Source organism: Heptranchias perlo, unplaced genomic scaffold (assembly GCF_035084215.1).
Source record: "Heptranchias perlo isolate sHepPer1 unplaced genomic scaffold, sHepPer1.hap1 HAP1_SCAFFOLD_187, whole genome shotgun sequence".
Lineage (NCBI taxonomy): Eukaryota > Metazoa > Chordata > Chondrichthyes > Hexanchiformes > Hexanchidae > Heptranchias > Heptranchias perlo.
In genome coordinates this window covers 705,911-717,621 of record NW_027139142.1, presented here as the reverse complement: position 1 = coordinate 717,621, position 11,711 = coordinate 705,911, and the positions used below count along the sequence as shown (strand labels likewise).

Below are 11,711 nucleotides of genomic sequence, written 5' to 3'. Positions count from 1 at the left end.
GGGGACACTGCATCACAGTGAGAGGGGAGGGGAGAGGGGACACTGTATCACAGTGAGAGGGGAGGAGAGAGTGGACACTGTATCACAGTGAGAGGGGAGGGGAGAGGGGACACTGTATCACAGTGAGAGGGGAGGGGAGAGGGGGACACTGTATCACAGTGAGAGGGGAGGGGAGAGGGGACACTGTATCACAGTGAGAGGGGAGGGGAGGGGAGAGGGGACACTGTATCACAGTGAGAGGGAGGGGAGAGGGGACACTGTATCACAGTGAGAGGGGAGAGGGGACACTGTATCACAGTGAGAGGGGAGGGGAGAGGGGACACTGTATCACAGTGAGAGGGGAGGGGAGAGGGGACACTGTATCACAGTGAGAGGGGAGGGGAGAGGGGACACTGTATCACAGTGAGAGGGGAGGGGAGAGGGGACACTGTATCACAGTGAGAGGGGAGGGGAGAGGGGACACTGTATCACAGTGAGAGGGGAGGGGAGGGGAGAGGGGGACACTGTATCACAGTGAGAGGGGAGGGGAAAGGGGACACTGTATCACAGTGAGAGGGGAGGGGGAGAGGGGACACTGTATCACAGTGAGAGGGGAGGGGAGAGGGGACACTGTATCACAGTGAGAGGGGAGGGGAGAGGGGACACTGTCTCACATTGAGAGGGGAGGGGAGAGAGGAGACTGTATCACAGTATGAGGGGGAGGGGGAGAGGAGACACTGTATCACAGTGAGAGGGGAGGGGAGAGGGGACACTGTATCACAGTGAGAGGGGAGGAGAGAGGTGGACACTGTATCACAGTGAGAGGGGAGGGGAGAGGGGACACTGTATCACAGTGAGAGGGGAGGGAGAGGGGACACTGTATCACAGTGAGAGGGGAGGGGGAGAGGGACACTGATCACAGTGAGAGGGGGACTGTTCACAGGAGAGGGGAGGGAGAGGGGACACTGTATCACAGTGAGAGGGGAGAGGGGACACTGTATCACAGTGAGAGGGGAGGGAGAGGGGACACTGTATCACAGTGAGAGGGGAGGGGAGAGGGGACACTGTATCACAGTGAGAGGGGAGGGGAGAGGGGACACTGTATCACAGTGAGAGGGGAGGGGAGAGGGGACACTGTATCACAGTGAGAGGGGAGGGGAGAGGGGACACTGTATCACAGTGAGAGGGGAGGGGAGGGGAGAGGGGACACTGTATCACAGTGAGAGGGGAGGGGAAAGGGGACACTGTATCACAGTGAGAGGGGAGGGGAGAGGGGACACTGTATCACAGTGAGAGGGGAGGGGAGAGGGGACACTGTATCACAGTGAGAGGGGAGGGGAGAGGGGACACTGTCTCACATTGAGAGGGGAGGGGAGAGGGAGACTGTATCACAGTGAGAGGGGAGGGGAGAGGAGACACTGTATCACAGTGAGAGGGGAGGGGAGAGGGGACACTGTATCAGAGTGATAGGGAGGGGAGAGGGGACACTGTATCACAGTGAGAGGGGAGGGGAGAGGGGACACTGTATCACATTGGACACAGGAGGGGACAGTGGCACAGTATCACAGTGAGAGGGGAGGGGAGAGGGGACACTGTATCACAGTGAGAGGGGAGGAGAGGGGACACTGTATCACAGTGAGAGAGGAGGGGAGAGGGGACACTGTATCACATTGACACGGGAGGGGACAGGGGCACTGTATCAGAGTGAGAGGGGAGGGGAGAGGGGACACTGTATCACAGTGAGAGGGGTGAGGGAGAGGGGACCCTGTATCACAGTGAGAGGGGAGGGAGAGGGGACACTGTATCACAGTAAGAGGGGAGGGGAGAGGGGACACTGTATCACAGTGAGAGGGGAGGGGAGAGGGGACACTGTATCTCAGTGAGAGGGGAGTGGAGAGGGGACACTGTATCACAGTGAGAGGAGGGGAGAGGGGACACTGTATCACACTGAGAGGGGAGGGGAGAGGGGACAATGTAGCACAGTGAGAGGGGAGGGGAGAGGGGACACTGTATCACAGTGAGAGGGGAGGTGAGAGGGGACACTGTATCACAGTGAGAGGGGAGGGGAGAGGGGACACTGTATCACAGTGAGAGGGGAGGGGAGAGGGGACACTGTGTCACAGTGAGAGGGGATTTGAGAGGGGACACTGTATCACAGTGAGAGGGAGAGGAGAGGGGACACTGTATCACAGTGAGAGGGGGAGGGGAGGGGACACTGTATCACAGTGAGGGGAGGGGAGAGCGGACACTGTATCACAGTGAGAGGGGAGGGGAGAGGGGACACTGTATCAGAGTGAGAGGGAGGGGAGAGGGGACACTGTATCACAGTGAGAGGGGAGGGGAGAGGGGACACTGTATCACAGTGAGAGGGGAAGGGAGAGGGGACACTGTATCACAGTGAGAGGTGTGGGGAGAGGGGACACTGTATCACAGTGAGAGGGAGGGAGAGGGGACACTGTATCACAGTGAGAGGGGAGGGGAGAGAGGACACTGTATCACAGTGAGAGGGGTGGGGAGAGGGGACAATGTGTCACAGTGAGAGGGGAGGGGAGAGAGGACACTGTATCACAGTGAGAGGGGAGGGGAGAGGGGACACTGTATCACAGTGAGAGGGGTGGGGAGAGGGGACACTGTATCACAGTGAGAGGGGGAGGGGAGAGGAGACACTGTGTCACAGTGAGAGGGGAGGGGAGAGGGGACACTGTATCACAGTGAGAGGGGAGGGGAGAGGGGACACTGTATCTCAGTGAGAGGGGAGGGGAGAGGGGACACTGTATCACAGTGAGAGGGGAGGGGAGAGGGGACACTGTATCACAGGAGGTGAGCGTTGAGGGGAGAGGGGACACTGTATCACAGTGAGAGGGGAGGGAGAGGGGACACTGTATCACAGTGAGAGGGGAGGGGAGAAGGGGACACTCTATCACAGTGAGAGGGGTGGGAGAGGGGACAATGTGTCACAGTGAGAGGGAGGGGAGAGGGGGACACTGTATGCACAGTGAGAGGGGAGGGGAGAGGGGGACACTGTATCACAGTGAGAGGAGAGGGGAGAGGGGACACTGTATCACAGTGAGAGGGGAGGGGAGAGGGGACACTGTATCACAGTGAGAGGGGAGGGGAGAGGGGACACTGTATCACATTGAGAGGGGAGGGGAGAGGGGACACTGTATCACAGTGAGAGGGGAGGGGAAAGGGGACACTGTATCATAGTGAGAGGGGAGGGGAGAGGGGACACCTGTATCACAGTGAGAGGGGAGGGGAGTGGGGACACTGTATCACAGTGAGAGTGGAGGGGAGAGGGAACACTGTATCACAGTGAGGGGAGGGGAGAGGGGACACTGTATCACAGTGAGAGGGGAGGGGAGAGGGGACACGGGTATCACAGTGAGGGGAGGGGAGAGGGGACACTGTATCACAGTGAGAGGGGAGGGGAGACGGGACACTGTATCACAGTGAGAGGGGAGGGGAGAGGGAACACTGTATCACAGTGAGGGGAGGGGAGAGGGGACACTGTATCACAGTGAGAGGGGAGGGGAGAGGGGACACGGTATCACAGTGAGGGGAGGGAGAGGGGTCACTGTATCACAGTGAGAGGGGAGGGGAGAGGAGACACTGTATCACAGTGAGAGGGGGAGGGGATGAGGGGACACTGTATCACAGTGAGGGGAGGGGAGAGGGGACACTGTATCACAGTGAGAGGGAGGGGAGAGGAGACACTGTATCACAGTGAGAGGGGAGGGCAGAGGGACACTGTATCACAGTGATGAGGGGAGGGAGAGGGGACACTGTATCACAGTGAGAGGGGAGGGGAGAGGGGACACTGTATCACAGTGAGAGGGGAGGGGAGAGGGGACACTGTATCACAGTGAGGGAGGGGAGGGGACCACTGTATACAGTGAGAGGGAGGGAGAGAGACATCCTTTGACATCGAGCTTCCTGGATTTTCATTGTCGTGGCATGGAGCAGCTTTAGGTGACCTCGTAATTTAATCTCGGAATGTTTGTCAACGCACAAAACCTATTGGTCACACGGGTGTTTGTTTCAAAATCCCTTCCCCACCTAAAACCGTCCTGCTTTGTAATAATCTCATTCCCCTTTCAATATTTCTCTGTTCAATTTCTACGTCTGCCCCTAGGAATTCAAGAAAATCCAGAAATACGACCTTGGGATCTCGTCACCAGTCAGGTGAGTCCACGGTCTGGCATTCAATTCATTAAACGGACCTATAGGTGAGCACTGAAATAGAGAAGGGACTGAGAGACACCAGTCAGTGTACAGATATCTCCTGAGAGAGAGGAGACTGAGAGACACCAGTCAGTGTACAGATATCTCCCTGAAGAGAGAGGGGATGAGAGACACCAGTCAGTGTACAGATATCTCCCTGAGAGAGAGGACTGAGAGACACCAGTCAGTGTAAAGATATCTCCCTGAGAGAGAGGGGACAGAGAGACACCAGTCAGTGTGCAGATATCACCCTGAGAGCGAGGGGACTGAGAGACACCAGTCAGTGTACAGATATCTCCCCGAGAGAGAGGGGACTGAGAGACACCAGTCAGTGTACAGATATCTCCTGAGAGAGAGAGGGACTGAGAGAGACCAGTCAGTGTACAGATATCTCCCTGAGAGAGAGGGACTGAGAGGACACCAGTCAGTGTACAGATATCTCCTGAGAGAGAGAGGACTGAGAGACACCAGTCAGTGTACAGATATCTCCCTGAGAGAGAGGGGGACTGAGAGACACCAGTCAGTGTACAGATATCTCCATGAGAGAGAGGGGACTGAGAGACAACAGTCAGTGTACAGATATCTCCCTGAGAGAGTTGACTGAGAGTCACCAGTCAGTGTACAGATATTTCCCCTGAGAGAGAGGGGACCTGAGGAGACAACCAGTCAGTGTACAGATATCTCCCTGAGAGAGGGGACTGAGAGACACAGTCAGTGTACAGATATCTCCCTGAGAGAGAGGGGGACTGAGAGACACCAGTCAGTGTACAGATATCTCCCTGAGAGAGAGGGACTGAGAGACACCAGTCAGTGTACAGATATCTCCCTGAGAGAGAGGGGACTGAGAGACACTAGTCAGTGTACAGATATCTCCCTGAGAGAGAGGGGGACTGAGAGACACCAGTCAGTGTACAGATATAGAATCATAGAATCATAGAAGTTACAACATGGAAACAGGCCCTTCGGCCCAACATGTCCATGTCGCCCAGTTTATACCACTAAGCTAGTCCCAATTGCCTGCACTTGGCCCATATCCCTCGATACCCATCTTCCCCATGTAACTGTCCAAATGCTTTTAAAAGACAAAATTGTACCCGCCTCTACTACTGCCTCTGGCAGCTCGTTCCAGACACTCACCACCCTTTGAGTGAAAAAATTGCCCCTCTGGATCCTTTTGTATCTCTCCCCTCTCACCTTAAATCTGTGCCCCCTCGTTATAGACTCCCCTACCTTTGGGAAAAGATTTTGACTATCGACCTTATCTATGCCCCTCATTATTTTATAGACTTCTTTCAGATCACCCCTTAACCTCCTACTCTCCAGGGAATAAAGTCCCAGTCTGTCTAACCTCTCCCTGTAAGTCAAACCATCAAGTCCCGGTAGCATCCTAGTAAATCTTTTCTGCACTCTTTCTAGTTTAATAATATCCTTTCTATAATAGGGGTGACCAGAACTGTACACAGTACTCCAAGTGTGCCTCACCAATGCCCTGTACAACTTCAACAGACATCCCAACTCCTGCATTCAATGTTCTGACCAATGAAACCAAGCATGCTGAATGCCTTCTTCACCACCCTATCCACCTGTGACTCCACTTTCAAGGAGCTATGAATCTGTACTCCTAGATCTCTTTGTTCTATAACTCTCCCCAACGCCCTACCATTAACGGAGTAGGTCCTGGCCCGATTCGATCTACCAAAATGCATCACCTCACATTTATCTAAATAAACTCCATCTGCCATTCATCGGCCCACTGGCCCAATTATCAAGATCCCGTTGCAATCCTAGATAACCTTCTTCACTGTCCACAATGCCACCAATCTTGGTGTCATCTGCAAACTTACTAACCATGCCTCCCTAAATTCTCATCCAAATCATTAATATAAATAACAAATAACAGCGGACCCAGCACCGATCCCTGAGGCACACCGCTGGACACAGGCATCCAGTTTGAAAAACAACCCTCGACAACCACCCTCTGTCTTCTGTCGTCAAGCCAATTTTGTATCCAATTGGCTACCTCACCTTGGATCCATGAGATTTAAACCTTATGTAACAACCTACCATGCGGTACCTTGTCAAATGCTTTGCTGAAGTCCATGTAGACCACGTCTACTGCACAGCCCTCATCTATCTTCTTGGTTACCCCTTCAAAAACTCAATCAAATCGTGAGACATGATTTTCCTCTCACAAAACCATGCTGACTGTTCCTAATTAGTCCCTGCCTCTCCAAATGCCTGTAGATTCTGTCCCTCAGAATACCCTCTAACAACTTACCCACTACAGATGTCAGGCTCACTGTCTGTAGTTCCCAGGCTTTTCCCTGCCGCCCTTCTTAAACAAAGGCACAACATTTGCTACCCTCCAATCTTCAGGCACCTCACCTGTAGCGGTGGATGATTCAAATATCTCTGCTAGGGGACCCGCAATTCCTCCCTAACCTCCCATAACGTCCTGGGATACATTTCATCAGGTCCTGGAGATTTATCTACCTTGATGCGCGTTAAGACTTCCAGCACCTCCCTCTCTGTAATATGTACACTCCTCAAGACAATCACTATTATTTCCCAAGTTCCCTAACATCCATGCCTTTCTCAACCGTAAATACCGATGTGAAATATTCATTCAGGATCTCACCCATCTCTTGTGGTTCCGCACATAGATGACCTTGTTGATCCTTAAGAGGCCCTACTCTCTCCCTAGTTACCCTTTTGCCCTTTATGTATTTGTAGAAGCTCTTTGGATTCACCTTTGCCTGATCTGCCAAAGCAATCTCATATCCCCTTTTTGCCCTCCTGATTTCTCTCTTAACTCTACTCCGGCAATCTCTATACTCTTCAAGGGATCCACTTGATCCAGCTGCCTATGCATGTCATATGCCTCCTTCTTATTTTGACTAGTGCCTCAATCTCCCGAGTCATCCAAGGTTCCCTACTTCTACCAGCCTTGCCCTTCACTTTATAAGGAATGTGCTTACACTGAACCCTGGTTAACACACTTTTGAAAGCCTCCCACTTACCAGACGTCCCTTTGCCTGCCAACAGACTCTCCCAATCAACTTCTGAAAGTTCCTGTCTAATACCATCAAAATTGGCCTTTCCCCAATTTAGAATTTTAACTTTTGGGCCAGACCTATCCTTCTCCATAGCTATCTTAAACTAATGGAATTATGATCACTGGTCCCAAAGTGATCCCTCACTAACACTTCTGTCACCTGCCCTTCCTTATTTCCCAAGAGGAGGTCAAGTTTTGCCCCCTCTCTAGTCGGGCCATCCACATACTGAATGAGAAATTCCTCCTGAATACACTCAACAAATTTCTCTCCATCCAAGCCCCTAATGCTATGGCTGTCCCAGTCAATGTTGGGAAAGTTAAAGTCCCCTACTATTACCACCCTATTTTTCTTGCAGCTGTCTGTAATCTCCTTACATATTTGCTCCATGAGAGAGAGGGGACTGAGAGACAACAGTCAGTGTACAGATATCTCCCTGAGAGAGAGTTGACTGAGAGACACCAGTCAGTGTACAGATATCTCCCTGAGAGAGAGGGGACTGAGAGACACCAGTCATTGTACAGATATCTCCATGAGAGAGAGGGGACTGAGAGACTACAGTCAGTGTACTGATATCTCCCTGAGAGAGAGGGGACTGAGAGACACCAGTCAGTGTACAGATATCTCCCTGAGAGAGAGGGGACTGAGAGACACCAGTCAGTGTACAGATATCTCCCTGAGAGAGAGGGACTGAGAGACACCAGTCAGTGTACAGATATCTCCCTGAGAGAGAGGGACTGAGAGACACCAGTCAGTGTACAGATATCTCCCTGAGAGAGAGGGGAATGAGAGACACCAGTCAGTGTAAGATATCACCCTGAGAGAGACGGGACTGAGAGACACCAGTCAGTGTACAGATATCTCCCTGAGAGAGAGGGGACTGAGAGACACCAGTCAGTGTACTGATATCTCCCTGAGAGAGAGGACTGAGAGACACCAGTCAGTGTACTGATATCTCCCTGAGAGAGAGGGGACAGAGAGACACCAGTCAGTGTACTGATATCTCCCTGAGAGAGAGGACTGAGAGACACCAGTCAGTGTACTGATATCTCCCTGAGAGAGAGGGGACAGAGAGACACCAGTCAGTGTACTGATATCTCCCTGAGAGAGAGGGACTGAGAGAAACCAGTCAGTGTACTGATATCTCCCTGAGAGAGAGGGGACTGAGAGGCACCAGTCAGTGTACTGATATCACCCTGAGAGAGATGAGACTGAGAGACAGCAGTCAGTGTGCAGATATCTCCCCGAGAGAGAGGAACAGAGAGACACCAGTCAGTGACCAGACATCTCCCTGAGAGAGAGGGCACTGAGAGACACCAGTCAGTGTACTGATATCTCCCTGAGAGAGAGGACAGACAGACAGCAGTCAGTGTGCAGATATCTCCCTGAGAGAGAGGAACAGAGAGACACCAGTCAGTGACCAGATATCTCCCTGAGAGAGAGGGGACTGAGAGACACCAGTCAGTGCACAGATATCTCCCTGAGAGAGAGGGACTGAGAGACACCAGTCAGTGTACAGATATCTCCCTGAGAGAGAGGGACTGAGAGACACCAGTCAGTGTACAGATATCTCCCTGAGAGAGAGGGGAATGAGAGACACCAGTCAGTGTAAGATATCACCCTGAGAGAGACGGGACTGAGAGACACCAGTCAGTGTACAGATATCTCCCTGAGAGAGAGGGGACTGAGAGACACCAGTCAGTGTACTGATATCTCCCTGAGAGAGAGGACTGAGAGACACCAGTCAGTGCACTGATATCTCCCTGAGAGAGAGGGGACAGAGAGACACCAGTCAGTGTACTGATATCTCCCTGAGAGAGAGGACTGAGAGACACCAGTCAGTGTACTGATATCTCCCTGAGAGAGAGGGGACAGAGAGACACCAGTCAGTGTACTGATATCTCCCTGAGAGAGAGGGACTGAGAGAAACCAGTCAGTGTACTGATATCTCCCTGAGAGAGAGGGGACTGAGAGGCACCAGTCAGTGTACAGATATCACCCTGAGAGAGATGAGACTGAGAGACAGCAGTCAGTGTGCAGATATCTCCCCGAGAGAGAGGAACAGAGAGACACCAGTCAGTGACCAGATATCTCCCTGAGAGAGAGGGCACTGAGAGACACCAGTCAGTGTACTGATATCTCCCTGAGAGAGAGGACAGACAGACAGCAGTCAGTGTGCAGATATCTCCCTGAGAGAGAGGAACAGAGAGACACAAGTCAGTGACCAGATATCTCCCTGAGAGAGAGGGGACTGAGAGACACCAGTCAGTGTACTGATATCTCCCTGAGAGAGAGGGGACTGAGAGACACCAGTCAGTGTACTGATATCTCCCTGAGAGAGAGGACTGAGAGACACCAGTCAATGTACAGATATCTCCCTGAGAGAGAGGGGACTGAGAGACACCAGTCAGTGCACTGATATCTCCCTGAGAGAGAGGGGACTGAGAGACACCAGTCAATGTACAGATATCTCCCTGAGAGAGAGGGGACTGAGAGACACCAGTCAGTGTACTGATATCTCCCTGAGAGAGAGGACTGAGAGACACCAGTCAGTGTACTGATATCTCCCTGAGAGAGAGGGGACAGAGAGACACCAGTCAGTGTACTGATATCTCCCTGAGAGAGAGGGACTGAGAGAAACCAGTCAGTGTACTGATATCTCCCTGAGAGAGAGGGGACTGAGAGGCACCAGTCAGTGTACTGATATCTCCCTGAGAGAGAGGACTGAGAGACACCAGTCAATGTACAGATATCTCTCTGAGAGAGAGGGGACTGAGAGACACCAGTCAATGTACAGATATGTCCCTGAGAGAGAGGGGACTGAGAGACACCAGTCAGTGTACTGATATCTCCCTGAGAGAGAGTGGACTGAGAGACACCAGTCAGTGTACAGATATCTCCCTGAGAGAGAGGGGACTGAGAGACAGTAGTCAGTGTGCAGATATCTCCCTGAGAGAGAGGAACAGAGAGACACCAGTCAGTGACCAGATATCTCCCTGAGAGAGAGGGGACTGAGAGACACCAGTCAGTGTACTGATATCTCCCTGAGAGAGAGGGGACAGAGAGACACCAGTCAGTGTACTGATATCTCCCTGAGAGAGAGGGACTGAGAGAAACCAGTCAGTGTACTGATATCTCCCTGAGAGAGAGGGGACTGAGAGGCACCAGTCAGTGTACTGATATCTCCCTGAGAGAGAGGACTGAGAGACACCAGTCAATGTACAGATATCTCTCTGAGAGAGAGGGGACTGAGAGACACCAGTCAGTGTACAGATATCTCCCTGAGAGAGAGGGGACTGAGAGACACCAGTCAGTGTACAGATATCTCCCTGAGAGAGAGGGACTGAGAGACACCAGTCAGTGTACAGATATCTCCCTGAGAGGGAGGGACTGAGAGACACCAGTCAGTGTACAGATATCTCCCTGAGAGAGAGGGGAATGAGAGACACCAGTCAGTGTAAGATATCACCCTGAGAGAGACGGGACTGAGAGACACCAGTCAGTGTACAGATATCTCCCTGAGAGAGAGGGGACTGAGAGACACCAGTCAGTGTACTGATATCTCCCTGAGAGAGAGGACTGAGAGACACCAGTCAGTGTACTGATATCTCCCTGAGAGAGAGGGGACAGAGAGACACCAGTCAGTGTACTGATATCTCCCTGAGAGAGAGGACTGAGAGACACCAGTCAGTGTACTGATATCTCCCTGAGAGAGAGGGGACAGAGAGACACCAGTCAGTGTACTGATATCTCCCTGAGAGAGAGGGACTGAGAGAAACCAGTCAGTGTACTGATATCTCCCTGAGAGAGAGGGGACTGAGAGGCACCAGTCAGTGTACTGATATCACCCTGAGAGAGATGAGACTGAGAGACAGCAGTCAGTGTGCAGATATCTCCCCGAGAGAGAGGAACAGAGAGACACCAGTCAGTGACCAGATATCTCCCTGAGAGAGAGGGCACTGAGAGACACCAGTCAGTGTACTGATATCTCCCTGAGAGAGAGGACAGACAGACAGCAGTCAGTGTGCAGATATCTCCCTGAGAGAGAGGAACAGAGAGACACAAGTCAGTGACCAGATATCTCCCTGAGAGAGAGGGGACTGAGAGACACCAGTCAGTGTACTGATATCTCCCTGAGAGAGAGGGGACTGAGAGACACCAGTCAGTGTACTGATATCTCCCTGAGAGAGAGGACTGAGAGACACCAGTCAATGTACAGATATCTCCCTGAGAGAGAGGGGACTGAGAGACACCAGTCAGTGCACTGATATCTCCCTGAGAGAGAGGGGACTGAGAGACACCAGTCAATGTACAGATATCTCCCTGAGAGAGAGGGGACTGAGAGACACCAGTCAGTGTACTGATATCTCCCTGAGAGAGAGGACTGAGAGACACCAGTCAGTGTACTGATATCTCCCTGAGAGAGAGGGGACAGAGAGACACCAGTCAGTGTACTGA

The 11,711-nt window shown here is 52.3% G+C and overlaps 1 protein-coding gene across 1 annotated transcript in view; it reads left to right on the top strand.

Annotated features, from left to right (window-relative positions):
- The first annotated feature begins 4,115 nt into the window (after nucleotides 1–4,115).
- The window catches only part of LOC137309872 (uncharacterized), a 405,058-nt gene continuing 397,462 nt past the window's right edge, over nucleotides 4,116–11,711 (top strand). Inside the window, exon 1 of the mRNA XM_067977888.1 lies at nucleotides 4,116–4,159. The gene's annotated coding sequence lies outside the window, so the exon portion shown is untranslated. The remainder of the gene's footprint in view (nucleotides 4,160–11,711) is intronic.